We start from the raw sequence: 6,526 nt of genomic DNA on the forward strand, positions 1-6,526 counted from the left end.
ACTCATAGTCTGTACATAAACAGACAACAGGCTGGATCCAGCTATGTCATATCTCAGTGCCCAGAAAACATATATAGAAGGGAGACATCGTGTAAAATTATTCAGATTAGTATATTAATGGATAATAATAGCTTATTATATTTCACCTTCTAAAGGCTTTTCCACTCTAACCATGCTCCCTAACCCCATAAAATAAAACTCCCACTACAGAATTTCAGATTTGTAATCATATTTTAACGCTGTTAGGGAACCAAATGAAGTAGGAGGGACTTTCTAGGACTCCCACAAGATAACACTAATAGGAATGAAAAAAGAAAAACATAATATTGTCTCTAAGTGCCACAGTCTTTCTGCATACCAGAGTATGAAAGTGAACAAACCACAGGTGGCCAACGTAGAGGATAATAGGTAGAAATTCCAGTCAGGTGATTCTTTCCCTAAGTCTATTCACTTTGCATGATAGACTACTGAAACAAGAGGAGGAAGAAAGCTTAAATTTTAACATTTTCCAAAATACAGATCACTACATATGCATTTATGGCTGTGATTGATCCCATGGAACATAAGGAGCTCATCTAAATTACAACAGAAAATAAAAATGTTTAATTTGCCCTGTTCCTTATAGTTGACCAAAATCAGGATGCATATTTTGTCAACTCATTCTTACTAATTTTTTTCAGGTCTTTATTTTGATCCCACCCCTGAGTTCACTTTCCTGCCCCCCAACCTTTTCATTCACCTACATTCACCTCTGCATTTCTGAGTGTGTAGGTGATGGGGTTCAGCATGGGGGTGACCACTGGGTAGAAGACAGCCCCCTCTTTGTCCTCAGTGAATGTGGAGGAGGGCCACATGTAGAGGAAGATGGCAGGTCCAAAGAACAAGATGACCACCATGATGTGAGAGACACAGGTGGAGAGGGCTTTGCGTCTTCCCTCTGCAGAAAGATTCCTCAAGTTGACCAGGATGAAGACATAGGAGGAAACCAAGATAAGGAGGGAAATTATAGACATTAATCCACTACTGGCCAGCACAATAACCCCCTTCCACAGAGGTGTCAATGCAAGCAAGCTTGAATAAGGAATGGAGGTCACAGAAGTAGTGGTCAATCATTTTGGGCCCACAGAAGGGCAACTGGACAGTGACAAGGATCTGCACCACGGAGAGAATTATGCCCACTAGCCTGGAACTGGCCACCAGTAGGTGACACACAGTCCGACTCAATGATCGTTGTGTAGTGAAGGGGCTTGCAGATGGCCACATAGTGGTCATAGGCCATTACCGTAAGCAGGAAGGTCTCAGCAACTCCAAACAAGTGAAACAAGAATATCTGAGCCACACAGCCCTCCAGGGAGATGGCTTTAATCTTGGAAAGTAAGTCTGTGAGGAAGTTAGGGGCAACAGTGGAGGAGTAACTGATCTCCACCAGGGACAGGTGACTAAGGAAGAAGTACATGGAGAATGCAGGTTCTTACTGACTTTGACTGTCAGAAATGTGAGGCCATTGCCCACCATTGTGGCCAAGTACATGGGAAGAAACACCACAAAGCATGCTCTCTGCACCTCTGGGTGCTGGAAAAGATCAGTGATAACTAACTCAGTCACATTATTTGTACTCGCCGGGAATCCATTCAGCTGTGCTGGATAAGAGCTACTGAGAGTCCTGTAATAAAAGAAACACTGATCATAATGAATTCTCTCTATATGTAGCACATTGGGCAGTGCAAACAATGTTATAATACACTTAGTATGATATCATTCATTTAGCCAGTATGAATTTAGCATTAAATTTGACCAATCTAACAACTGTTTATATATCAGAAAATTAAGGCTCAGAGAATTGGTTCTTTACCCAAGATCACACAGAAAGTAGTGAATTCTGGAACTCAGAACCAGACTTTCTGACTTTAGCCACAATTCATTTTAGTCCATTATAAGACTAAAGGACTTAGTCTGAATTTAGGGAATAATTTAAGTTCAGAGCTTATTATTATATTTATTTATTTATTTATATTATTTTTATTTTAAAACTATTTATTTATATTTATTATTATTTATTTTTTATTATTTACTTATTTATTATTTATTTTATTATCCTTGTTGCAGTTTTTAGTGTTCTTCACTTCAGTGCATTTTGAATGGTCTCTCTTACTGGGGAATTTTAATGAGGCATTTCTGTTCCTAACTTCCTTTTTTTCCTTATCTCTGCCTCAGGGAATCATCTTCCCACTGATATTTCTTCCCTTTTCTAAAAGGTCTTCTGTCCTGATTTCTTCACTCCTTTCTACCAGTCCTCAGACTATTCAGGTCAGATTCCTTCACCAGTCTTACATCTTCAATAACTATGTTCCTATGACAAATGCTCAAACACACTGGGGATAACTCAATTCACTAGCTTGTCACCATCATTATCCTATTACTTTCAAAACACTTGCTTCTCTGCTCAAACTACTAACAGAACATGAACTCACAGAGCTTGTCCTTAGTATTGTTATGGGTGTCCAGTATGTTTGTTCTTTCTCCAGGTTGGTAGCCAGCAGCAAAGTATATAACAAGAGTAAGATTTCTCTATGAGTTACATCTCTTGAACATACTTACTGACACTCCTTACACATCTATACAACCCCAGACTAGAGAGAAGAAATATAGCTCATGATACCACCTCAAGCTAGCAATGTCATGTAATTAAAAAAAAATATCCTCCAGATTAAACTAACCAACTAGGACTTTTTTCACCGCATGTAGTCCATGAGAAATAAGAATGAAATAGTATTAATACTTTGGATTTCTAAGCTTGATCCCATTGTCTTTCCCCTTATCTCCAGGAGTTGGTGATGTACAGGAAGGGCTGGCATGCCACAGTCCATGGGGTTGCAAAAAATCAGACATGACTGAGCGATTGTACTGAGTTGAGCTATCTCTGATTTTATACTAAAACTTTAAAAATATATATATAGCTTTGGACATGATATAAATGAACTTATTTACAAAATAGAAAAAGAAATAAAAACGGGGTGGGGGGGAGGGAGAATAAAAGATGGAAAGACTTCAACCCTAGTGATCCAAGTGATCATGGAAATGTTTCCATTCATCATGATTCCAAGCTTTTCTCATACTGGACTTTGTTTCTTAGGCTGCCGTGTTAGGTTTGAACAGCTTTTCCATTTCCTGAGGTCTGTTCATTTAGATAGCAAATCAATACTGTTGCATCTACTCTAGTGTTGGGGGTGTGGGGAATATTATTTTTGTAAAGGGTTTAGGGACATATGGTTCTGTTTCCTCAACAACTTAAGGACCATGCCCCTAAACAGCAGGAAATAGTTACGGAACAAAAACGACACAATTTTCCCTTGGCAACATCCTTTTCCTAAAAGAAAAGGGGGGAATGAGAGAGTCAATTCCTAGGCAGATTGATAAGAAGTCTGGGGATCCCCAAGGAGAGACAGATTTGGAATTCTCAAGGATGAGGAAAGGGCAAACTTTTTTTCCTCTACATTTCTTTGGATTATATAACAATAATGTATCCTGCTTGAAGACAATTTCTGTAAAAACCTTCTGACTAATCCTGTTATCTTAAAATGTAAATTATGGGAGTGGGTCTACTAAGGTCTTTACAACCTCCAGATATTCTTTTGATCCACTGTAATAAATAATTAAAAAGTATATAGCTCCATTGCTGACACTAGTGAGGGGGTACTCTTTCTGCCCCTTTCTGATGTCTCTGTCAGAAGATTTCTCTATCTTTTACACTTTAATAAAACTCTATTACGCAAAAGCTCTGAGCAATCAAGCCTCGTCTCTGGCCCCGGATTGAATTCTTCTCCTCTGGAGGCCAAGAATCCTTGCGTCTTTCATGGTTCAGCAACAGCCTTTCATCTTGGTGGCTCATCTGAGATGCTTCAGGACAAGGTAAGAATGCTTGGAGCTCTAGTTCTTTGTTCTCCTAGCAAACACATTTTCTGCTGTACTTTACCAACTCTACGGCGTGATTATGTGAGTAAATGACACACCCCGCATGAAGGAAGTGAGGAGTCCTGCTCTGCAGTTCTGTGGTAACCTCATATGGCTTATGGCAGAAACCTGTTGGGGGTTTATACTGACCTGCCAATGCCAAGAGGCACCCAATGTCTCCTTTGGGGACCAACCAGAAATGGGCTAAGCATGTGGACCAAACTCTCTTTTCTTGGTCAAGTTTTCTAGTCTCTTTGACCATTTCATAACTTCTTGGAAATTAGAACTACTAACCTATCTGTCGGATCATAGGCTTTCAAGGGATTCGTGATCTATGCTGTTACTGTGTACTGTGACTTAGGTCCCAAACTTTGATGTGTAATAAGGAAGTGCCTAGTCTCACTAGGAGTCGAAAGTTTGGAAGCCAGATGGAGCTCTAGTTCCAAGAGCATCTCTGAGGTTAAAGGTGACTCATTGGAAGTACGATGAGTTTCTCCCTGTGGTAATGCTAGCTTTTGGTGGACCAGAGGAGGCTTTCCAGTGGCTTTTCTTCCAACTCCTTAGATATTCTTTCTGTGGAATCTGGGAATGAAATGGAAGGACTGTTCCTAATAACTCGAGGACAAAAATCACTTTTTCCTCACTGACCAGCCCTTCGCCATCTCTTTTGCTATCGCTTATACTGATGTGGTGATGCTTGGAAGGAACATCTCAGTACCAGTTCGTGCTGGTCTTATTGTGGTCAGGAACATACTCAGAGTCATGCACAAGCGCTCAGGTGACAAATGTTTCCCCCAGAAGTCTTAACTTGGGAGGCATTCCGAAAGCTTACTCTGATTGCATTCTGGGTGACATCAGAGGCAAGCAAGGTTTTAATGGTGAGGAACTGGACATCAGTCTGGGATGCCATCAGGTCTACCCCAGTGCACCTCCACCCCATCTTGGTGGTAGAACAGGGAGGGACAAGTACAGTGCCTGCATCAGTAAGGGACAGACTAAGTCTGACCAGGGAAGGAAAACTTCAGTGTAAAGTCTGTCTACACCCCCATCTAGAGTAGGGAGGGATGCCTCCAGTAGAAAGATGATGCTGGTCGCTTTTTTTCTCTCTTACAGATGGGAGCTAACAATTCCAGCTTCACTCCTTTGAACTGTATCCTGAAAAACTGGGATAGATTTGATCCCCAAACCTTAAAGAAGGCACTCATGATCTTCTTCTGTGATACTGAATGACCACAGTATCCTTTAGAAGATGGGGAATGCTGACCTGTTGAAGGATCTCAATTATTACTGTTTTACAATTAGGCCAGTTCTGTAGAAAACAAGGGAAATGGGTAGAAGTAGCATATGTGTTGCCCTTTTGCTCTCTGCAAGGTATGCCAGACTTATGTCTTAACAGTATAAATATGGGTGTGAAACCTTCAGCTCCCTCCTGTCCTCCTATTTTGCCCCTGTACCCGGGGCTCCAAGCTGAGCAAACTGAAAGTCAGGGAACCCCCATAGGAAGGGTTGCCTTGGTCTCAGGAAAGATCCAAACTGGGATTCAAACTGTCCAAGGATAGGTCCAAACAACCCCTGTCTCAGTACGACCTCAGACTACTCTGGCTTCAATAGAAACTCAGACAATTGAAGTAAGAGAAACTCAGACAGTAAAAACTAAGGGTGAAATACAGAATGAGATAGAAGACACAAAACAAAGAGATAAAGAAAAGCAGGTTTCTCCAATCTATCCCTGGGATTATATGCACAGAGCAGCCAGAAAGTCTGAGGAACAGCCACACAAGCTGTTGCTGCCTCTTCATGAAGCACCCACCAGGAGAAATAATCAGTCTATGAATGTTAATAAGCCCTTTTCTTATCAAGAAGTACAAAGAATCAAGGAGGATATGTGAGACTATTTAGAGAACCCAGAAAAATATATTAGAGCTTTTAAAGGTGTTACCCTGCTTTATGACCTTACTTGGAAGGATGTGATATTTATCTTGGGACAAAAGCTGACTCCCAACTCAAAAACTCGAGTTTTGGGGAAAGCTGTTGCTTATGGAGATGAATGGCTTGGTAGAGAAGAGGGAGGACGAGATAACCGCCCTCTTCACTGGAAATCCGGTGGTCCCGACTATAGAACTAGACTGGGACTACAACATGGCTAAAGGAAGATGGGATCAGAATCATTTTGTCAGATGTATTCTTGCAGGATCAGGCAAGCATGTGCTAAGACTTTAACCTCTGCCAAATTTACATAGAACAGGAGGAGAAGGAAGCTCCTGGTAAATTCCTAGATAGACTGAGAGAAGCCCTTCGCAGATTCACTGAGATTGATCCTGAAAGTGAAGAGGGGGGAGTGATCTTAAAATATAGATTTCTCACTCAGTTGGCTCCAGATATCTGTCATAAGCTGTTAAAACAGGCGTCTGGGCCAAATCAGTCTTTAGATAATCTGTTGCGACTGGCTCAAGCAGTCTATTATGGTAGGGAACATGAGGAAAAGAAATAAAGGCAGAAAAAGACAAAGAAACAGGCGGGAGCCCTTGTGATGCCTGTCAGAACTGTTCTTAAACAGCCTGAGAAAATGCCCAGA

The 6,526-nt window shown here is 41.1% G+C and overlaps 1 pseudogene; it reads right to left on the minus strand.

Moving 5' to 3' along the window:
- Positions 1 to 731: 731 nt before the first annotated feature.
- Positions 732 to 4,613, minus strand: LOC136167436 (olfactory receptor 4B1-like; annotated as a pseudogene).
- Between the last annotated feature and the right edge of the window lie 1,913 nt (positions 4,614 to 6,526).

The sequence above is a fragment of the Muntiacus reevesi genome, chromosome 4 (genome assembly GCF_963930625.1).
Source record: "Muntiacus reevesi chromosome 4, mMunRee1.1, whole genome shotgun sequence".
Taxonomy (NCBI): domain Eukaryota; kingdom Metazoa; phylum Chordata; class Mammalia; order Artiodactyla; family Cervidae; genus Muntiacus; species Muntiacus reevesi.